Here is a 24,960-nt window from a genome sequence, read left to right on the forward strand (position 1 = left end):
ATTTTCCTGACAAATGTATTTCTTGTTCCAGGTAAAACTTCCTGGTGACCACTGTGAGCTGTTTTCTGGCAGATATCCTAGAAAATAGGTAAGTTTTTTTTTACTACATATTTTGTTTATTCCTATTCTATAAATGCAAATACTTGTAGCCTTATTCGCTAGCCAAAACTGATCATCTGTTGCATTAAAACTAGTGGTCATTAACGACTCAGATCTGAGTAGTTTAAGAACGTTAGTACACCAACTGACTCTCTCACTCTTTCATATGTAAACACTCACAAAATGATGTTCTTCTTCAGCTACAAGAAGACATTCAGTCAACTGAGCTCTTTCTAAGTATTCAGCCCTACGATGTTATTTACACACCTTTGTAAACACACTTTAAGTTTTGAAGAATAATATTTGTCGTGTTTTTTTGAGTTAAAGTATTATTATTTGCTTAAATTTCTTTGATTTATTTGTACATTAACTGCATATTCATCACGAATAGTTGAATAAAAGGATAGCAGAATAAAGACTGTTTCCCCTGACTAGTTCTTGTTTTTGCCAGGTAGAAGCCCATGATCAACTTACGGTTGATCATTTTCACGTGAAACTCCTTTAAGGGTGTGGTAACGAAGGAAATAGTAAAATGTGAACTTACGGTGACTGCCATAAATGAACGTATCGATTAATTGCTATAATCACGAGGAAAATATCGATTCCGGATGAAAAGTTATTTTCAATTCATAAAAAAATACTGATACAAAATTTATTGTTATAATATTTATTGAAAATAGGGCGAAATTATTCTGTAACAATTTTATTCTAGTTTATAGTGTGTGCCTACCAAATACACGGAGAATATATCCTTTTGTAGCCCTATCAGGGCCAGATACTCTTTCCACCCACGGCTCTCTGAGTAATCACTTCCTATTTTTATCGTGACGCCATCCATCACAGGTTTTTTTCACTTACAGTTTTTATGACGTAAACAAAAAAAAAAGGAGGGAAATAGATAAAAATTACGTTCAAAAATTGTTTTCCGGCAGTAACTGAGTGATAGGAATTTTATTTATTTGAAAAACTGGGGGCCCCAGCTGTGTTATTAATATTCTTTACGCTTACGAGGTGGAGCTAATAATTTTGACGTTTTATCATAAATACGCGTCTTCTTTCCTGAGTGAGAAAAAGTTTTTTTTAAAAAAAAGAAAATTGTTGCTGTCAACGGAAACGGAAGCTACAAATTTCAGACTCTTCTTATCGTTCAACCAATTACTTTATAGAAATAAGATAGATTTATCTAGAAAATTATATCAAATAAAAACGCTTTTTCCGCTAAAAAAACTCAATTGGGCAAGAAAAATCAGAACGATCTAGAAAAGATTAGTTGATTAAGAGAGAGAGAAAAAAATACTAAATAAATAAATACTACGGAAATGAATAATGGGAAAAATCAAACCAATCTACAGGATCGACAGTCCTCGATGTGATAAAGTTTAGCTTGATCCAATAATATCTACTAAACTTTTAAGTGTATTACCGGCAGATCGGTTAAGAACCTGTTAAATGAAACATCGATTTAAGATTATCACGCCGTAGATTCCAAAATCTATTCAATTAAAAAAAACTGACGAAAAGTGGTTTTAATTTAGATTCATCTATTTATGAAGCAGTTGAGATCACGTGCTTGGCTGTGGAATTCAATATTCTGTTTATTATGTGGGTCACTCGCGTATAATTGGGATTCTAAGGGAGTCATAATAGAATCATTCTGATTTAAAACTTACCATAAACTGGAATAGACGCTAAATTCACCTGCAAAGTTGAAGTACAAAGAGTACGATAAAGCTAGAATTCTGGATCTTAAAAACCCAAAGAAAATTTGTTCGGTACATTTTAAAATGTCTTTTCGGGTTTTCTTCTATTTTGGGTTCCTTGAATCGCATTATTATCAGGAATGGTTCGTTCACAGTACCTATTTTGGTGAGAGGGATGCTCGCTCTCAAGGTGGCCCAGCCAGTTCCCTAATACTTCAAAGCAAGAATGGGATTATAAAGACGTACCTCAACTTCCTGTAACAGCCTTCAATCTCTTGAACCATTCAGATTTCAGTGAGGAATACCTCCCCTTAGCCTAACGTATTGTGCTTGTGTTTCTCGGGCGCAACACTAGGAGGTTTCACCTCTAAGAATGGAAACCGGGACTTTAAACTTCAGCTAAGGAAATATCTCTGCATCAAGGCAGGAAAAAATTAAAATGTTCCAGGGTGAGGAATCTAGCCGTTCGTGATAGAAGACCTTCTCTCTGCTTAGTTGGTTTGGAAATGTTATCTGAATGGATGGCTCTAGAAACCCGTCTACGAAGCCCGTCCACAATCATTTGCTCGCTCTAAGGCCACAAAATTGGACCAAATAGTGATCTATTTGACAGCGCCCTACCATTGACCGTAGCAGAGTATCGACTAAGTATTGTAACAAAAGAAAGTCGTATTTGTGTTTTTTCTTTCTTTTTTTTTCACCAGAAATATCCGATTTTTTGGGTCTTCTGAGAACGGAAACTGGTGTACGCAATCATCCACTTCTTACGTACAAATTGGTCTATTACTTTTATTTGGAATATTCTTCTCGGGGGAGAATTCGTTAAAGGTTACTTCCGGGCGTGTAGGTATGCCTACATAATAAAGGGTTAAATACGCCTAGATTATCGGAAGTGCCCATTTTTCTGTAATAGATTATTGAGTTTTTGACGATTAACTTTATGCACTAAGTACTAAGATAATCAAAATGGAACACGTGTTCATGTTCACATCGATTTGTTATTTTTTTTGTTAATTGCAATGATATTGCTGCTATTGCTATTATCAATAAACTCGAGTTTCTATTAATTAACTAATCAAACCTTGTTATTGTTTATTTAGGATACGAATGGTCGATTGCACACGGTATGAATGTAGAATGTTTTTTTTTGTTTTCTTTTTTTGGCATTGGCTTCCGCCATACAGCCAGCATCGTCTAGGTGCTTATCACTAGAATATCACTTACTCTCCGTTCTTACCTACAAATACATTCGCTTCACACATTCATCTCTGTACTATATACCGCTATTTACATAAACTACTGCATAAACAAAGAGGATAGTCATCTGGATAGGTATAATTGATGTCGAATTGATTAATTATAATAAATTCCGCTACCATGGTTACTAGCTGAGTTGTAGGCGGAGCTGTATTTAGGGTGTCTCTAAGATATTGTGAGGTTATAAGGATTCTAATTAATTTCTTATTGTTTAAAGTCGATCTCCTATTATTTCATAGATAAGACACAAGTTTGGAGTCCTTTTCTGGTTTAATTTAAGTTAATCTCTAATTAATTAATTACGGATGTTTTGTTTTTGACTTGGATTTTCCTTTTTTTTAAAGCTAGACGACATTAAAGGCATAATAAGCACTTTGCCTAGCTTCAGTCATTAGGCATATTCCCATATATCTTTCTTAATGTGTCTGGACGTTAGCAATGCTAAAGAGGGTAGCCTTCAAGTTTTTCATTAGAAAACAAAAAAAAAGAAGATTTTTCACTTCCTTTAATTAACTTTTCACATTTTCTAACCGGAAGTACATGCTTTTACATCGCTTGTTATGAAAAAATGATCGTCCTCTTTTTTCCCAGTTTTCTCAAAAATTATTTCTTTAGAGTTTCTTTAATCCCAGGATTTTCTTTTTTCGTGAGGGGTTTTCAGGGAGCTTATTTTCCGTAGCTTCCTTTTAAAATGTCTTCCGGTTTTACTAACTGAAAATTGTGTTGACCTATAAACAATATGTTCTTGAAGGTGAAACACTTATTTTGCTTACCGCTAAAACTGTTCTTTCAACATAAGTAGTCACAGAAGATATTCCTTTAAGTTCGCCGGAAAGAGCGCCAAGTAGCTATTAATAATCCGCTCAGGGAAGGAAATAGCTCAGTGGTTAGTGCATTGGATTTCCACGAGGAGATGCGCGGTTCATCCAGCTTCTCCACCTTAGGTTTTCCTTTCCTATCAGTTCCTTACAGCACACCATCCGACAAAGGAACATTGTTCAGAGACCAGCAGCGCTTCGGAAAAGCCAACAGATTTAGGCGCGCCTTAATAATAATAAAACAACTTAAAAATAATAAAAACATAAAAATTAGTTTGAACACTGATTTCTTCTGGGAGAAGAGAAGGAAAATGAGCCTTCTTTTCTCTTGGAAAACTCACGAGCTTTCTCATAATTGCTTCGTGTTAGGAGGCTGTACAGGGAGAATCTGAGATAGCACATCTCATCGCTCGTCATGGCCACATTCTCAGCTCTAACTCAACCAATAGCATATCATACACCTCAAACTTCTTACTTTAATTCTCAAACTGATAAGATATTAAACACATTCAGCTCGACTATTATAATCTTTAAGAACTTATTTGCGATATTTAATTAGTGACGATTACACAACTTCTCTCTTAACTTATTAACATAATTCTGTTGTTTAAATTCTTAAAACTGCTGCCATTGAAGACATCTAGAACATTCAAGTTGACGTATTTAATGAGAAAAAAAGAAATAGAAAATCAACTTTGACGGAAAAACAAATGAATTTAGTAGAGCTTGCGAGGAAAACTCAATTTGTGCATACCCAATTTTTCCCACACTAATTAATTCCACTACAGAAATTGTAGGTTACTGCTTTTGGCATTCAAGTTTCGCCCAGTGTAGTTTGCTTATCTGCGATTTACATTTTCATATAACTTAGTTTAAACTTGAACTACACTATCTGTGCACTAACTTTAGTAAACTAGAGAATGACGTAGTAAAACAGGGAATAAATTCTGGCTATGAAAATCACCGGATATAAAATATAGGAGAGTTTATTACAAAACGATGAACATAGAGCGATATAAATACAACGCGTCATAAATTTATGGCGTCATCAAAAATACTTGAAAATTTCTTCAGCACTATTTTTATGTGTTATTATATATTTTTTCCATATTTAGTTTTTATATTTTTTGTATGAACCATTAAGCTAGGTGTATCTATGCTTGGTGCAATACCCCTTTCTTTCCTAGATCCCATTTCTTAAAAATTGGAACTGGCACTCACAGCTTCCAGTCTTGAGCATCATCTGGATGATTCCAGACGATTTCCATTGTTCTATAAAACGTTTCATCAACGTCTTCTTCCAAGTAGCTAAGCGTTCCTGGCGCAATACCATCAAGGCCGGCAGACTTTCTTATCTTTCAAGTACTAATAGACAATGTTTTCTTAACAGTACAATTTGAAGCACTTCTTTCAGAGTCTCTTTGCCTCTCTCCCCAAATAACACTATCTGAGTCTTGGTCAATATAATCAACTCCCTGACTTGATCCATCTAAGATTACCATAGTGATCGCAAGGTTTTGATCAAAATCAAGGTTTTTGATGGGAGGGGGGCACGGCTTTGTTAAAAATTCACTCTAAATTACACCCCATAGGAAATAAGAGTACATGATCTGCATTAGGTGGTTTTACAACCTAGGGATGTTCGGTATTTGATCGAATTCAAAATAAGCTCTTCAAGTTCTTGAAGAGTACATTAGGGCCGTCTTATATTAAATTCAGTACTAACCAGTTTACTGAGGAATTCAGACGTTCTATCCAACTTCCTCTTATGAATTTCCTTAAAATGAACAAGCTGATATGGTTTTCCTTTTCAAACTCCTTCGCAGCTACTTCGCAGTTATCTTCTTTCTCTTTTCAGCTTCCAAGTTCCTTCTCATTACACCCGAGATCCTCTATCCGTCAGTTCTAAATTCTACAGATATAATTACCTTAAATACTCAGTCCTATCTACAATACAATGATGCGTTTAGCAAACTATTTTACTCAAAATGTCTTACACCACCTGTGTTGAAAGCATTGCTAGAAACCTAATTTTTTTTAACAATTGGCTCACCAGAAAATCGTTTTTACAGAATAGATTTGTGAGGTATTCGGAATTTTCTCGGAAAGAGCTGAATAAAACGGCTGAATTAAAGACATCTAATATTAGTAAACATTCCAAGTTAAAAGAAAAGCGTAGGGAATTTCAGTAAGAAAAGATCATAATTTCTTATTAGCATTTCTATCCTTATTACCCATTGTGGGGGGGGGGGGGAGGTTCTTGGTCCATAAGTTGATACAAACTCAGTTATAAAGGACAGCAAAACTTTCTTATTGGTTAACCAGTACGTGAACACAAGTGGAAAACTGAAAAGCAATTATCTAGAACTAAGTGTGAGTATTGGTCGTATTTGTGAAGGAAAAGACAACAAGAAAAACTTGCCCTAGCTTTTCTTTTTTATTTAACCAACCAGTTACAGACTTTATCTTCCCATAGTTTTCATTTCTGGTCACGATTCGAACCAAAAATGGGTTGTTTTTGTTACGCAATTTTAGTGAAAAACCTTTAAACGTGACAATTTTTTTTTTCCAATGAAGGGTTTTTCCATCTAGAACAGCAATACGGCTGATATATCCACGAAGTACGCAATAATCTGGATCGTTCGAAAAAGGACAGTGTCCATGATGGTCTTTAAAATATCATCTTCAAATCTTTTAGTTCCGCCGGATATGGGCTACTTCACTTCAAAATATCCAGACCCAAAGTTCTGGAATTAACGTTTCTTTCACTAACACCTTAAACAAACAAGCCGCCTCAGCAGCTTTACTCTAGTTTGAACTTGACACATACAAACACATCGTTTTCCTGAAAATGCAATTAAAGGTCCTTCAGAATGATGGTCGGTCATTTTCTTTCTAAAATGATGAAGAATTGAGTGTGACGCAAATTTGTAAGTAAGAACTGTGAGAGTAGTAGTAAGAGAGAGTCAAGTGAGTCTTCAATTAGTTTAATTAATATTGACTGCATTAAGTAAAAAAGTTAAGCTTTACGTCGATCTACCAAATTAGATGTCGTGGACAAAGCGACAAAAAAAAAGTGCATAATTATAAATTTTTATATTAATCATAAAATAACTTCCAACTGCTAGACCGGAAATTGAACCCATTAAATATATGTTCGTCCTCGCTTTTACCCGCTTGCTTATCATGGCGCCTTATTGACGTAAACAATCATTTATGACCTACCCCCTATAAAAAGATAAAAAATAAAACAAAGGGAATATGAATATAGACTTCTAAAGTTAGTGGGTATCTTATTTTTTTTTACTTCCAAGATAGGCCGGAAATATCATTACGCTACTTTACTGGCCTGAGTGTTGAATTGCCTGAGGCTGAGGAATTTTTTTCTCTCTTCCGCAATTCTGATTCAATTTGCCAAGAATATTTGATATAAAAGTGAGCTGTAGAACTTTTCTTATTTCCCAGATTAAAATTGATACTTTTTTTTTTTTTATAAATTTCATTTTCAAACTCTTACTTTCGTGAAACTGTAGAATTCAGTTGTTAGAGCACAGTTTTAGTATGGCGAGTAGTAAAAAAAAAGTTTACCTGAGGAGTTAGTTTAATATTTGGTAATGCCAGAAATTATGAAGCAATTGTAGAATCAAGTGTGGGGTTGTTTGGCAGGATTCTGCCACAGGAAATTGTTCTGTGGCAAGTTCCTTTTCTATACTTTGTCCTCGAAAGTATTCTACCTTTACTTTTAATAGCAGCAGGGGATTCATTCAATTTAAGTTCATCATAGTAATTATCCTAGTTTCTCCGGTGGCCAAATTAAACTTGATAATTTTCTTATTATTTAAAAAACTTTACTCAACTTAAGAAAATTTAGTGTAATTACTAGCCCGACTTCCGGTTACCGCAATTTACGTAATTATATTATATATTCTTGAAACTTAATGTTTGTTTTTAAATATCTAGTTGGCATCCTTTATTTATTAATGTATTGTTTTCACGTTTTTATCACTATAATCTCATTAAAATAAATATTTTCTTAGGTAATATTTCACACCAAAGTGATTGGGTCTAACTCGTACTTCCAAGTTTTAAAACAATCTCTTTGGCCACTGCCACACGAATATGAATTGCGTGCTCGCCGATCGATAAATTTATTATTAATAAAAATTCAACAGGAAGATGATAGATATTCTTCTCTTGCTGTTTTATTCAAGAAAATAAAGTAGAAACCCCTTGAACAGCAAAGCCTCTTCTCCTCTGTCTCTCACACGCACTATATCTGAAGGGTAGATTTCTCTTTCTCTTTCTCATTCTCTCTCTCTCTCTCTTTGTTTCCGTTTAACGATGGAATAAACTTGCAAGTTCAACTAGTGGGAAGTTGGATAAGACCAATCTGGGCAAAGGCATCTCTACAGCTGGGGCGGTTTTTCTTAAGGTGTTCTTTTTTGCAGCGATATTCTCTTATCTCTTCCAAAGTCTCTTAGTTCACTTATTTTGTTTCTTCTTCTACCAAACTCTGCATCCATAAAGGTATTCATGCTGAAGAGTTTCTTCGCTTTTTTTTATTCTATATTTTGGTTAAAAGAAAAAAAAAATGAACAGAGATCTACATCCGATGATATTGTTTGGCAGACATGGATTTATTCAAATTAAAATTCAGATTTAGTGTAGTGTCACTTCTTGCCAGAATACTTCACAAACGTTCAAAAATTAACCTACTTAACAAAAGACTCTTATACCTGTTGTTACTGCGACCTATTTGGTCATGCGGCATCGAAGTATGGGGATCGACTAAGCGTTCCAACTCACTACGCCTCCAGACATTACAGTCAAAAATACTTCGAAAACTTCTTAACGCTCCGTTCTATGTATCTAACCTCCACTATCCATAATGATCTCAAAATCCCTTTCATTACAGATCTTGCTAACACTCGTTTCCTCAAATTTCATTCCTCTACAGCAGCTCATCCTAACCCTCTCTCATAGGACACCTATCTTCCTCCACATTACCAGGTAATCCTCTAAGGAGATTGAAGAGAAGATGGTGGCCTCGTGATCTACGTACTCTTATCGTGAGAGCAGTATAGCAAAGCTCGTTACTGGAGTGAGACACCACTGGGTGCCTTCTCCACTTGTGATTTTCTTTTATTTTTTTGCTATCAGGTACCATATTTGCTTGTTGCAGTTGTAAATTCCAATAAAAGATTTAGAAAAAAAAAAGTATAGTATTCATGACAAAATTTGGAAATAACAGCTTAATTAAAGGTTTCTTTGAGTGTGAAAAGTGATTTAGTGAGATGTGGTTTTTACCGGATGAGTGCGTATTCATGAACAAACTATCTCAAAAACGGAAATGTAAAGGTTTTTTTTAAATGTTTAGCGATCAAAATTCCTCAAACTAAATGGATTTTTTTTTTTTTAAATTCTAAAAACGACATTTCAATGATAAAACCATTTTGGGTATTATCAAAACCGTTATTTCCCGGTAAAATTTCAATTTAAAAAAATTGTGCTCGATAACATTACAACGTGCTAAAAGAAAGAATTGAAGAGAAAGAGAATTTAATTAAATGATTCTTAGTCTAGAATTAAGATTAAAGTTGTTCATTGTTTAAATAGTGGAACTTCCTGAAACTGGTGTCAAGTTTTCCAGCAAACAGAAAGAAAATTAGAGGTCATCTAAACACTTTTCAAGTTTTTAATTACATTTTCCCCTTTTTTACTTTATTTTCAGATAAAAAATAAAGTCCAAAACACTTGAACTGAAGCTTCATTAAATTACTTTAGAACTGTTCCTTGTTTAAATTATTTATTACTTTAGTAATAAAAGTAGGAAAGATACACATTGACATTTTAAATAGAGTCACGTTTTTACAATATTTTCTTTGGACTAAGATCAAGTGCAATCCATTTATCTCACAGTATAGGTTGCAACCTCCTAGATTATCCATTCTTTCATAGTTTCCGATTTCTCATCTTTTTTTTCTACTTCCGCTTACTTGTGACAAGGAAATTATTGCTATCAAGTTTTTGAAATTGCATTTCCACTATGGAAATGTTAAAAAAAAGAAAATAACTTTTTCGTTTATGGTACAAATGCTCCGGAAGTGCGATTTTTGAAAAAAATTTCGACGATTTTCTTATAATTTTACCACTCATTGAGTAACTACCTGCCATTTTTAAATTGTAAATTTGACTTGGTTAAATATGATTTTAGAAGGTACTTAACATCTGAGACGTCGTGCTTCCTTTAACAGTGGCCTTTTACTGTAGTGAACGTATATAACTCTAAAGTCAACTCTCATTACATTTCGGCGTAATGTACAGTTTCGCAATCTAAACAATATTAGTAGGAATTCAAAATTTGTAAGATGTAGGTCATCAGAATTGTAGTAAGAGTCGTATGTGTGTACGTATATTTGCGCGAAGTATTTTTAAAGTCTCGGGACTTCAAAATTTATATTTCCGGTAAAAACACAGTTTCAAGAATTAGATTCAATTACACGACTCCATGGATTTTAAGATTTGTGTATAAGTATTTTTGAAACCGAAAAAAAAAACATAATTTTGTAATTTCATTAGGCTAATTAATGACATGGCATTCTATATAGAACAACCTAAATGCCATCTAATTACGCGTCTTTAAAGTCATAAGCATATAATATACACGTCTTATACCACTTCCTGTGTGCCACTTTAACAGCTGTGGCTTGAATTAACTGGGTTGACGGCATTTCACGTCTTCTTCTAAAACCATTTCTTAAAGGATAATCCAATATTCATAACCTTCACATTCCTTCCGCTTAATATCACTCTCCCGCCAATGCTATAATCTTCTCACACACACACACACACACACATCTCTGTCGTTTGCTGGAGTGCGTGTTTGTGTGGGTATTTTTTTTTTTTTCTCGTAGAGAATGCATTATATCAGGGACTTCCTAAACTTCATGTAATGACGTGTAAGCAGTTATTTGTTAAATTTATTCGTACTTCCGCGCACTCAAAAAGCAGTTGGGAAATTTGCTTAAAGCTTAATTTAATTTTTGCTGAATCATGAATTCTTCATTTTACAGAAGTCTGCTCAAAGAGCTTGTCTGAAATGGCTCTGTTGTGTAATTACGGACATTATTTTTCGTCGCTAAAGAAGGCTCATTTTATTATCTGAAAAATGAGGCCTCGGTTGATGCAGTGGCTGTTACTTCTATATTCCGCGATGGTAGCTAATGCTCATGATGTGTCGAGAATAACCTGTTCAAGAGATGAGGCAGGCACCTAACTATGAGGATCAAAATCCTACAACTGGATTGTAGCAGTTTTTCTTATGGTATTTCTCATATTTTCTCGAAAATCCTTTCTTTTCGTCTACAATAATCTTTAAACTCAGGAGGTTATAAATAAAATAGATGTCGGCAACTACAGTCAATTGTTCATCAGTAGTGTCATCTATAGTGTTGTCATTTGGTTTTAGTTGCCAAATTTGACGTCAGCAGTCTCAAGCCATTAAATTGCTCCCAATGCTATTTACGCTATTTATTCAATGTTTGAACCTAATATTATCGTCAAATATGTCCCAGTCTCACTTCCGGTAATATTTGCACAGATTTTCGCCTGCCTCAAACCCGACAGGACATTGTATAGTTTAATTCTGTAGGTTTCCTGGGAGAAGTCAGGATCGATGTCCTGGCCCTTTTACTGTCCTGTTTTATTCGTTAACCCCCCTCCACCTAAATACTTAAATAACAACCGGAATAATTTGCTCTTTTTACACAAATTTATGAGCAAAACTGATGAAATGCAACATTTTTTATTCGTCAGGAATACAGAGCACAAAGTGTATTAAGTTTGATTAGACAAAGAAATATCTATAAATCTTTTTACTATCGTAATAAAAGTCTGTGCACCACTACGTCAACGGACTGTAATTCTCTTCTAGTTAAAGGTCCCCAGTCACACACAATGATACTAGCTTTAGATTTTTTTAAAAAAAATGCCTTTTTCTTTATGCAGACCGTAAATATATAGAAGTGCATAAAAAGAAACATGACCTGAAGACGTCGGCACTTGGAAAAGCTCGTATTAATATAAAACATGACTTAGCTGGCATAGTAATTGGTACATGAACTTTTCTTGTCTGTAAACCACAAACCTGCTGGAGTATTTAAATTAGTTACTTACGGACTTGAAACATTAGTAAAAGATAGTTTTAATAGGAGACTTTTATGTAGTTGCCCTAAAAGGGTAAAACTATTGCCCTCGTACAAAGCTAGATAAGAAGGCTCGTTAGTAAATGAGAAAATTTTACTACTTAATTTTAATTTTGTGCCCTTCCATTTGTTAGTCCTCTCATTTCTTAAGGAGAGAAGCAAAGTGTTGCGATCGTTGTAAATCTATTAAATAAACTAATTTTTTAAATAAAGATTGTGACGTCACAAGTTTTCTCCAAAACTAAAATTAATTATCCGAGAGAAAAAGTGTCAAACCAAAAGTGATAAGTCTGCCTCTAAAACTGCCTTAATTCCAATGGAATAAGTAGGAAAATCAACGCTTTTTTTTACAAAGTCTGGGAGTTTCTTCCTGTTTTTCCTTCAAGTCCGGAGCTTTCATATTACAAACTAGCGAAGGCAGTGCAATCTAGCCGGGTATGTATGACGTTTCCTCTCTTCCTATTTTAGTCTCCAGATGAAATCACAGAGCGTTTTATGTTTTTCTGGCCTGTCGTGTCTTGTAAGTAATTCGGCATGGTCAAACGGCCTAGTACGGCTCAAGAACCACAACCTGTTACCAGTAGGACCGCTTGGAAGTACGCTATTTGCCTTGTCCAGAAAGGACTAGTAGTATGAATTTGTATGACGCTTGCTGGTCCTAAATAATTTACCATCTTAGAAACTTTAAGGTCTTGAAGAATGCATCCCTTGAAACAGCAGCAAAGTCTGCATTTCTGACAACCACTTACATCGCCCAAGAATTAGGCAGCAACCTTCTAAGATAGAAATGTGTCTCCTGTAAATCTGGGGTCTTCCAGACACATCAATGAAGAAATAATCAGCCTTATGATAATCGGGGATAGATGAAAAGGGAAGTAAATAATTTATCCACATTAAAATATTATCTAGCGAGCATTGTTTAAATTTATTACAGCAATTTGATATCAGTTTAATTTTACAGGATTATAGTCCCGGTAATGAACATTTTAGGAGTTGTACGGGCAGTAACATAAATCCCTAAGGGAAGATTACATTGCACTAATCCTCAGGGAGGGGATTTTAATTTTGAATCATTAAAAGGAAACACTTAATATTAGGTTTCAATATTAAGGTATGTGCCTAGTTTCTACGAAAGAAGCTTCTTCATAAGTTAGGCTCTGTTGTGTAATTACGGACATTATTTTTCGTCGCTAAAGAAGGCTCATTTTACTATCTGAAATTGAGGCCTCGGTTGATGCAGTGGCTGTTACTTCTATATTCCGCGATGGTAGCTAATGCTCATGATGTGTCGAGAATAACCTGTGCAAGAGATGAGGCAGGCACCTAACTATGAGGATCAAAATCCTACAACTGGATTGTAGCAGTTTTTCTTATGGTATTTCTCATATTTTCTCGAAAATCCTTTCCCACGATTTTCTTTAAACTCGTAGCAACACACAAACAGATCTACAAAACTTATACTTTAATCCGTTTTTCAGGAACATCCGTTGGAGCTATCCCGAAGAACGGATTTCTTATAGGGAATCCTTCTAATGCGATTTTCTCGTATTAAGAGCTTTCAAAGTTTGTCACAGAAAATTCATTTCATTTAGTAAAAACTTTACGTTTGAAATTATTGAAATAGTCGAGTGACTGTGGCGCTCCAGAGTTTTCCTAATTGTGATTGGTTGAGACCATATTAATAGAATTTTTATTCTTTTCTCTAATTAAATATTTGAATTATTAAAATTCTTTGGTTACATCATTAACTGGAGCTTTTCTAATTAAGACGAGGTGTAGTGGAGGAGATCACTAATCAATAGAGAGGGCACAGGTGAGGACCATGACCTCTAATATGCCTTGGAATATAACCTCAATGTCCGGCACTATCCAACTTTGGAACTTTTTATTTTTCTCATCAGTTCTCTCCCAAATGGTCTAAAGCACGTACTTTCTTTCTGTAGTTATAATCCATATTATGGAATTGGGTTCAATTCCAGGTGTAGGCTTTTATTTAATGTGATAATATGAAAAATTGACTTAAAGTATGTTAGATGTTTACCTCAATTCTTATTTGCTAGTTAGACGTAAAATCCGCCTGAAATAAATGGATATTTCAAAATTCATTTTAAAGTGGACATCAGTCAGGTTTGTAGGGGAGATTATTACTATTAGAGTGCCTATTGTGGACTAATGCCATACGATCAGTGTGTCTGTGGATAGACAGAGCCAAGAACGGTCTTCTAGGCATCAGGAGTCTTTTCGGAGTAATGCGGGCTGAAGACTTCCTTAGAAAGATACCAGATGTAGGAGTTGTTGATCAAGTACTAAGAACAAGTTATCTTTACTTGCAGGCACTCCACTCTTCTGGGAAATCCCTTGAAAGCCTAGGTTGTGACCACTGTTAAAGGGAAGTCTACAGCCTCCCTAGTAGAATCCACCCTGCTTCTTAATTTGTGGTGATAATCTTGGAATTTTAGGTAGGGCGTTGCGGGAAAGTGTCCAGAAACTAAATTACTCTTTTCCTAGGACTTTTTTTGTATAGAAAACATCCGTGGAGTGCATAAAAGAAAAAGCGTGTGTTGGCGAGGCCCTTAATCGAGTTTTTCTGGAAAAAGTTTGTAGTAAAAGTTATCGATCTAGATTTATGCGATTCGTACACCAAGCTTAAAGAAAATTGTGGGAGCTGTTTTTGAACAAATTTCAAAAAAATTTAGGGAAAATTCATTCAGTAAAATGGTTCTAGGAGATACAGCAGTTAGAAATATGAAGGAAATGCATAACTCCCCCCAAAAAATAAACTTTTTCGTACTCTGTGTACCTCAAGACGGACATTTCCGGTAAAAACCTTCACAATGCCAGCCAATACCTGACAAGTGCAATAAGTGTAAGTAAACAGGAAAGAATGCAAGAAGTAAAATTGAAGTTAGCAATTTATTATTGGCCAATAATAAATCAACGATATAATAGTGTGTGACATTAGCACCATTGAAAGTGTACAGGTCTTATGTGATATACTAAAGGGCTGGTTCACCTCTCTCCTCACCCTCAACCTAGCCTTGCTAGCAAGCTTCTAAGGTTCTATAGAATCCCTGCAGGGCTAATAAATGGATTACGTCAACAGATGCTCCATGCCCTGTGTTAAGAACTTCTGCCCTACTGGAGCCACCACGCCTTACTCTTAATTCCTTTTTGGGTCCCTACACTAATTCTGTTCAGCCACTTTCACTGTTCAGACTCCTCAACCCCCTTTAAACAGTCAATACTATGGAAAAATTAATATTCTTTCTACTTTTTTGAAGATCTCCCTGTCATTCAGCAAAATAAATCTGGCCCTTTTTATAGAAATAAATCTGTATAACAATTAGTATTAATAGAAATAATGATAACACAAAACACAGTTAACTGGTTAGCGTACTGGATTCTCACGTGGAGATCCGAGGATCGAATCTAGCAGCAGGTTCTTAGATTTTCTCTTCATAGTAGCTTCTTACAGCTCAGTGACCAAAGATGACCGGAGACTGGCGGTGAAGTGGCAAAAGCTAAGGGCACTAAATAAACAGAAAAAAGTAATCAGAACGATGCCGGGGATTGGCAAAAATCATTGTTAAGGAGCAAATTGTTTGGAGAGGTTGAATATGTGAACATTCAATAAGATGAATGCCTGATATCACAGCTTTTACAGAATCCTTTCAAAAAAATCAATTTTCCCTAAGAAAAATTCTAAATCCAAAGTGAGAGGCAGAGATCTAAGTTCAAATTGACGTTATGTTCTTGTTTAAATGAAAACTCTTTGGCACTGCTAGGAAAAATAACACGAGAAAAAGGCTTTGCGCGAGCATATTTGCACATCCGGTGGACTGATTTTCTTCTAACTCTTAATTTTGATTAGGGCATTTCCGAGTGCATATTAAGTTTAAAGAAAAGCTTTAGAAAACAAAAAAAAAGTCGCTTAAAAGTGGAAAATCTACACAGTAACTTTGTTGCACTTTGGCTCGTCGTTTTGCTCAGAGTTGTAGATTTACTTGCGCATTTAGTTGCTGCTAGTGTTGAACAGGAATTGAGATACTTTAGTGGGAAATCTTACAATCTCCCGGTCTTTCAGCAGTGGTCGAATAATTCAGGAAAAATATTTCAAACCACAGTTACAGATCTAAAAACATTTAATTAGTATTCTAAGTTTCCAGAAGATGATGCTATTATCGAATCAGTGATGTAGCACATCCTGTTGGATTATTTTTTCTTTTACGACAGTGACGTCTGATAAAAATTTTAAAAATTTTTCATTTCTAATTTTTGCTGACCACACACGTAATTACTTTTTTCCAGTTTATAAAAAAAAAATCACTTTTTCGAATTGGGGAAACCTAAAAATAGTTATTTACTGTGAAAATTCAAAAATGGTAAATCTAGAGCGAAGTGAAAAGGGAAATTTCCCTAGATAAATGTAATACGAGTACGAAAGAAACTCTTTACGTTCTTCTGGGAATACTATAACAGCTGGTGATTTATCAAAACTGACTTTTACTATTTTTCCTTGGCTCTTCCTGTCTCACAGGTTTTTCTTACTAAATTACTGCACTATCTTTAGACATTCGTATCTTTAAGGGGTAGTTTGCTGCACAACTGCTGCTTGGTTCAAAATCTGTAGTAACTAATTACAGGAAGTTAATTTGTCTACTGTTTGACAGAAAACTGTTTACTATTTGTGACTTCCTCCGAATGTAATCCGTATTCGCATATAAAAAAAGTCGGAAATGATACTCACATGACCTTCTCTTACGAAAGTTAAGGAAATTTATTTTATAATACAAATTATATTAATATATAAAATTGTTAATAATATTAGATTGGTGGTAACTCTTTACTATTCCGTAAATTGGAAGATATATTCTCCTTTACAAGTTTAACGAGGGATTCTCAACCGCAAAAACTATCTGACGAACTTAAGCGATAAAGGGTTAGTGCTGATGACGAGAGTTTAAAAATCGAAGATCCGTGTTGATTCTTATTATACAAAAAAACTGATATAAAATTTTGATATAACAAGACACGAATTTTTCCATCAATCTCTTACAAAAAAGGATCATTGCTTTGGGTTTCCCAGAAAGCTTGTATAACATTGAACCACTGATTTTTCCATTATTCAGTTTTCATTAATCCAAACTAAATATCACCGTCTAGTTCTTGTTTTAATAGACATTCGGAATTCTATATACCTTTTTTTAAAAAACCAGATTTCCATTTGTTTGGTTAGAATTCAAAGCTTTGTACGCCCCCCTCAGAGAACATGCATATTTCATTTGATTAAAGAAAATACAATGAAAATACAAATGAAGCAAACAAATCACAAAGTACAGCTAAAAAAAAAAAGATACAATTTTCATTGCTGCGAACAGACGGAAAATGTTTTATTAAACAACTCAATTGCAAATAACGCAAAGTTTTATAGTGGAAAATGTGGGAGATGGTGAAAAACTTGTATATAAGCAATTAACAGAACTTTCCTCCATAAAGCTAGAGATTTTTCCTCTCGTTTGAATTGTTAATTTTCTTTTTATATTTCAAAAAATAAAAAAAAAAGAACCTCTTATTTTACATTTTACTTTTGTAGCCTATTGAATCGAAAGCAATTTCCTTCAAATTCTTTAAAAATATATTAATTTCCTTTTTTAAATTGCTATACTTATCCTAGGTTTCCATTAAGGGTTGAAAATTAATTAGAACATGTTTACTTCTTTTGACCCTTTTTTATTAATTAAAAGCCCTAATAACAATTTTTCAATGGCATTCTCAAGGACCAAAAGGTTTTCCGAAAAGTTTCTTGAAAGCTGCTGGGGGCTGCAAAGTTATGCTTTTCTCAAAAGTTAGAGTCATTAAATTTATTCAAGGAATTCCTTCAAACTTTGAACACCAACTTCTCACATTTAGGACTTTTACTTAACCACCAGGTAAATTGCGGCAACAGAAAAATCTAATGGTTATCGTTTGGTGAAGACAATTTGACTTTCGTTAACTAAGCTCCCGTCAGCAAGTTTAACGACATCAAAAAATATTTAATAATAATCTTACTGTTAAATTAATTTTAAATTCGTAAATTAACAAGATGAGCCACAAGTAATATAAATTACTAAAGCTGATGGAGAACATCGACCAGCTGGAGGAATGTGTACCCCTCTTCAGTGGCCTCCGAGTATGACTAGAATGCGAGCGCTACAATATTGGAATTTCAGTTGAAACAGATAGTTCTCGTTTGTGTATAATAAACCTAATCTAAACTGCCGCCGGATGTTATATGTCCCCTTGTAATAACATTGTTACCAATTACGTCCTAAGTATGTATAATAATTTCCCTGAACAATTATCCTAAAATAGGATCTCGTGCTAACCTACCCTTGTTTAAATCTACCTGTAAACCCTTTATTTAGAAGGAGGATTAAAGGTGGATCAATGATTTTTCTGTACTTCCACTTACGCCCACTAGGAGGTGGTGTCTTGATCGTGTCCAATATTTTTTCCCCACCGGAAATACACGTTTTGATTTCAACTAGTTACGTGAAAAGTGTTTCTTTTTCAGAATCGGAAAATTGAAAACCATTCAAATTTTACCAAAATTTGTTTTGTAACGAAAGTTTAGATCGTTTATCGGGTAGTCTTGATAGCATGCGAAATCGTATTTTAGTCTCTTAGGTTCCAAGTTAGTTCTTAGTCCACATGTAACCGGAGGTAGCGTGCTCTGTCAGAAGAAGGAAGCAACTTAATTATTACATTTAGAAGCAGTGTCGCAGCGTAAAAGAATATTTTTCCATTTTTGTATCTTTTTTAAATTGTGGACAGGTGTTGTTGAAGGTGTCTAGAGTTCGATGTAGGTTCGGAATGGAAAGAGAGGATTACAGTATCCAGCAAAGGTCGAATTTACTGCAATAGGATGCAGAACAAAAACTTTAACACCTTCATTAACAACAATGAAAACAGGATAAACTGCCATAAATAAGTAATACGATTAGGATATCCTATGAACAGGGACGTAGAAATTTTCAAGACAGGGTAAGATGTAAAACTTTTACTGCTTTCTTTATGTGTTTTCCATTTTATTGCTCGCACAATATATTTTTCCCATGTGAAATCCTAACTCTTGTCGTAAATATCAGCAATATTACCTTACATCCCTGTTATCACAACTCCTACCATACGGAATGCAGAATATTAACTTGAAAAAAAGGTTCTAACAAAACAGATTCCGATTTTTCTTAAAGGAAATGGATTTGAGAAATATTGTTTACTTATAAGATGGTAGTCATAACTATTTCATTGATGAATTAACAGCTGTTGCACTTTTTTCTCGCAAGATTTTTTTGAGGGGGGAGAGGGGAACTTGATCAGTAACAGTAACAGCCTCTGTAGTAGTTTATGAATATTCCAATAGAATAAGCCTATCGAATTATTTTTCAATTTTATTCACTGGCATAATTGTTATAAAGCTGTAATCGATAATAAAATCGATCCCAGTAATATAGTATTGTAATTTTTAAAGAAAAGTTTTGATCTTCTGAATGCATAACACGTGTAAACAGTATTGAAGGATAGCCTGAATACTACATAGAATATTTAGTATGCAGATGTCGTGCACACAACTTTCACAAAACGGAGGCGTGTTGGTCAAATTGTCCTTGGACATGTTCCTTCCTGTAGTTCCGCGCTGGATTAACTGTCACGTCCGGCATCGCCATCAGGAAGTAATACCTGAATCACAGATCCATTTACCGTTTTCAACTAATTATTATCTGATGTTGTTGCACGTTTCGATCTCTCACTCTCTCTCTCTCTTGTTGTTTGTGCATGTTTTAACAGGAGTTATTCAGAAAACAAAAACTTCTTATTCCGTTGTGGTTCTACCGGTGTCTTGTAAAGTTTTGGCCCCTATCCGACAACCGGAAAAGCGACTTTATAGCAGCGATTTTTCAATTTTTTAAGATTTTCTTTAAAATTGCTCCAAAAATTTTCGGAAAACTTCTCCTACCAAAATACGATTATTTTTTCAGGAAAAATTGTTTTTTCTGGAGCTTCTTAGCAAATTTTCCACATCACTCATCTGATCTCTATATTCCCTCTCACCGTACCTCATCCTTTGACAAGTCCTTCCTAATACGTGCTACCTCTCTCTGGAACTCCTTGCCTTCATCTGTCCGCCATGCTCCTACCCTATCCATCTTTAAATCCCGTCTATTCAGTTATCTACTTTCTATTCAGCTTCCTCCGAAATTCTAATTGTTTTTATTTATTTCCTTAATTTCTGATGTTTTATTATTTTATTTTTACTTTCATTTTCACTTATTATATTTTCACTTTTGTAAATACTTATTTATTTATTTAATTTCTGTATGATCACAGGCCAAACTGTTAAGGGCTCTATTTGTTCCTGTATTTATTCTTAGGGGACAATTGTCCCAGAATAATAAATTTCTTTTCTATTTCTATTTCTATCAGATAAATTTATCCTTTTTGATTTATTATTGTTATTCGCCCATAGAAAAATGCTAAGCGCTGAGCTGTCCGAAACCCCTCTGGGCCCGTAATACACTGATCTATCTTCTATTTTCACGTTATTCTAAGAAACTGATATTTTATGAAAATCAGGAGATAGGATTTCATTGTAGCAGTAACCGAATAAATAAAACAGTGAGTTATACTAATCCCGCCGTACACACATGTCTTGTCATGGCAACTTAGTCTATCCTACTTTTTCGCTTTCATATTCTATATTCTAAAATATCTCTTTTTTAGTCGCTTTTAGAGTTTCACTTCATCTTACAAGATATTCAAGGGATTTTTCTTCCTTTAACTGTTAACCGAACGTTAGTCAATTTAGATCCACGACAATAAAATTCAGTTCAAATTATACCTACTTACAATAGAGGAGAACTTCCGCGTTCTCCCAGATCTTCCCTAAAAATGAATATTTTTGAAAAGTTGGTAACGCAGTACTACTTCCTTTTTAGATGTGAGCGAGAGAGAAAACATACTGCAACGTGTAAAAAAAAAACAAAAACAAAAACAAACCTTTATATATACACATTTATTCTAAAATATTTGAAAAGATAAGCTAAGAAAATATAAAACATAATGCTGTATTTTCTTAATGCAAAAAGAAAATTTAACAAGATCTTTCTAGAAGAATTTCCAGAAAGTACTTTATTCAATATTCAAAGCCAGTGGGGACCCATTTTCACTAATGGTGGAAAAACTTGTTTTCCTCTACTCTTTTTTCTTTTTATCTCTGTTTGAAAATACAAATTAAATTTGACGATGATAAATTGAAATTTTAATAACAATCGAAATTGTTTTTATACGAATTAATATTTTCATCGTGGAAAAATGAAAATTATTAAAAAAAAAATTTCATTTTAGTAATCAAGTACTTTTTATCCCCGGCTGTCTTATTGTAATTATTGAAATCGTATGTCCAGTTCGTTTTTGTCTATTTCATCTGATATTTAGCTATGGTAACATTCATTACATCTGCATATTCGCAAAGAAATTATGAACACGAAAATAAATGTCGAATAATTGCTGGAAAATTTAAGCTAAAGCTGGAAAAGTGGATGTTAAATGTGGTCAGAGTCTGAAAATCTGTCTTCTGGAATTCTGGAGTGGAAGCTCCTCTCCTCTTGAATGTCTAATATTAAAGAGAGAAAGAGAACCATCTATTTGAAGGATCTTACTTGTGAGTCTCTACAAATAAGCTGCCCATTGTTTTTGAGCTATGAGCTATTGAGCTCAAAAACAACCTTACAAAAATTTAGAAATCACAGAGCCAGGCTAACATCCTGTTTTCATCATTACAAATATTGTATCAAGCAAACGATAGCTTGGGAAAATTGGCAATAAGACTATGAACGTTATTTCTAGTTAGGGCGTCTCAGTTTGGGTGCCCTTGAAACGTGCGATAAAATCGTAAAATTTTACAAACTTTGAACGGCTCCTAGGGTGGGAGGTGGGGAATTATTGAGAAGTTTTCGAACACTCTAACAAAACAAAATCGAGGATGTGCACGTTTCACCATATCTCTTGTCCTCTTGTTCCGCTACCTTAATTACTGGATCCGCTCGACGCGATCTAGAAAAAAAAGAAAAGGATAACTTAGAATTCAAGACGTCATTCGTTTTTGACGTAAAACGTTTGAAATTTTTTTTTCTAAAGTAGCCAAATACTAGTTTATCGTTGAATAAATCGACAAAACTTAAATCTTAATCTCATTCTATAAGTAAAGCTTTAAAGTAAACGCTTTTATTGGCCATCAAATAAACTTGAAAACGCATTAACCATCACTATGATTTCCTGCAAACTTCCATGGTAGATACGAGTATTACTGTTACAATGGAAACCGATTAGGAATTATTCTACGGAAGTAAAAGAAAAAAAAGAAAATGGAATCCTTTTTAGAACAGCTGGTTTGAATAACATTATCTCCACTTGGTTTCATCTCCCCTAATCTCTTTTTCTATCTATCTCCTTCTTCTTCTTACTGCGCTCTCTTTCTATAGTTGTGCAATTTTATGTCTGCCCAGTATAATTTCATAAATATTAAAAGGAAATACGAAACTAAAATATAGAAATTTATTTTTCACTAAACTTTATTATTTAAACTGTAACCCAGAAACAGGGAATATTTCACATAACAGACCGGATATTACTGAAGTATAATAGAAATAAATTCCGAGCTTTTCTTTTTCCTGATAACTACTAAGTTTAAGCATGGGAATATCTTTTAGTAATATTGCAGTTTTCCTTGTTATTTCTTTTGCTTTAAGCGCAATCACTTAAAGTATCACTTTACTAAATAGAATTTTTTTTTTTTTTTAGTTATTCTGCACAATAAATTCACCGATTTATCTTTAAGCTTTGTATACTTATTGTGCTAATGTTAATCTAAAACATATTCGATCAGTAGCAATTCTAGAGAGGAAGTTTGGAGCAAGCTTCCTCTTAAAGTAAACCCAATTCAGTAAACCGGACGTCAGGAACGAGGTATTTGTTGCTTAAATAAAACAACCGGAAGTACCATTTCACTAAATGAGTATTTACACTTTTCTGAGATCCTTTTTTCTCTGAAAATGCTACGATGATCTCTGAACTTCCTATTTAGATTACGTACGAATTTAAATTTGAATGATTTTTGGTTGCACAAAATTGTTTTAACGCTGTTTAAGGACGAATCCGGAAATGGTTTCTCCCCTAAAGTGCCGTATCGGTGTAATTGTGCACTTTTATTAATTCCAGATAATTTTAGTAATAATTTAATAGGTTTTAAAATTCGTTGTTTGAGTAAATCGATTGTGTATCACCACCTTATTTTTTTTTTTAAATTAACTCGATATACGAGGATCGTTTGAAAAGTCCGTGCAAAGTCAGAGAGATAGCACCACTGGCGCGTATCGAGGTTATGTTTAGTTAGTAGCATCTCTTGGAAGAACACACACCAAGTTTCAGCCAGATCGGTCTATTTCTTTGTGTTTGGCATTCGTTTGAATCGAGGAAGTCGAGTGATTTTCAAAAAATGGACGAAAAAGAATTTCGTGTGTTGATTAAACACTACTTTATGAAAGGCAAAACGCCTCAGGAGACTAAAGAGAAGCTTGATAAACATTATGGTGACTCTGCACCTTCGATTAGAACAGTTTATAAGTGGTTTCAAAATTTTCAGAGTGGCCATATGGGCACAAGTGACGCTGAACGTTCTGGACGCCCTGTTGAGGTTACTACTCCAGAAATCATTGATAACATCCATGATATGGTGATGGATGTCAGAAGAGTGAAGGTGCGTGAGATTGCTAGTGCTGTGGGCATCTCGAATGAACGGGTACATAATATTTTGCATCAACATTTGGACATGACAAAGCTATCCGCAAGATGGGTGCCGCGATTGCTCACGCTTGACCAAAAACGAAATCGTGTGAAGTGTTGCAAGGACGGTTTGCAGCTGTTCCAGAAGAATCCGCAGGACTTTAAGCGTCGTTTCGTCACTGTGGATGAAACATGGATACATCACTACACTCCTGAGACCAAAGAACAATCTAAACAATGGGTTACCAAGGGGGAATCTGCGCCAAAAAAGGCGAAGACCGTTCCTTCGGCCGGAAAGATTATGGCGACTGTCTTTTGGGATTCGCAAGGAATAATCCTCATCGACTATCTGGAAAAGGGTAAAACTATTACAGGTGCATATTATTCATCGTTATTGGACCGTTTGAAAACCGAGCTGCAAGAAAAACGCCCACGATTGGCCCACAAAAAAGTCCTTTTCCATCACGACAACGCACCAGCTCACACCTCAGCAGTTGTGGTCGCAAAATTAATGGAAATAGGGTTCCAACTCGTTTCACATCCCCCCTATTCTCCACACTTGGCTCCCTCGGACTACTATTTGTTCCCCAATATGAAGAAATGGCTGGCGAGAAAAAGATTTTATTCAAACGGTGATTGCAGAAACGAATGGCTATTTTTCAGACTTGGACAAATCCTATTATTCGGAAGGGATCAACAAACTAGAGCAGCGTTGGACGAAGTGTATAAGCCTAAAAGGAGACTATGTTGAAAAATAAAAAAGGTTTACCCCAAAAAATTAAGTAGTTTTTATTTCTGCACGGACTTTTCAAACGACCCTCGTATTTCCACGATTACCACTTGTTACAACAAAATAACTAAATATCTCCCTGTCGCCCCCCCCAAACTCAAAAACAAATTATTCTCAAAAATTATAAATGAATAAATCAAAACAATTTATTCTATCTGAATAAAAGTCTGGCACAATTTAACTCCGTAGTACACCAGAATGGTGTACTCGTAAATAGTGGTAAAATTTTATTAGTAGCTATTCCTACTTTTATTCGTGTTTGAGGCTAT

At 34.6% G+C, this 24,960-nt stretch overlaps 1 protein-coding gene across 7 annotated transcripts in view; it reads left to right on the top strand.

Moving 5' to 3' along the window:
• LOC141461085 (uncharacterized) overlaps positions 1–24,960 on the top strand; it is a 159,139-nt gene that overhangs the window by 66,195 nt on the left and 67,984 nt on the right. For all 7 annotated transcript variants that reach the window (XM_074141771.1, XM_074141767.1, XM_074141766.1 and 4 more), the window contains one exon: positions 32–88. The gene's annotated coding sequence lies outside the window, so the exon portion shown is untranslated. The remainder of the gene's footprint in view (positions 1–31; positions 89–24,960) is intronic.

The sequence above is a fragment of the Rhodnius prolixus genome, unplaced genomic scaffold (assembly GCF_049639745.1).
Source record: "Rhodnius prolixus isolate KJV_2025 unplaced genomic scaffold, Rpr scaffold_6, whole genome shotgun sequence".
Lineage (NCBI taxonomy): Eukaryota > Metazoa > Arthropoda > Insecta > Hemiptera > Reduviidae > Rhodnius > Rhodnius prolixus.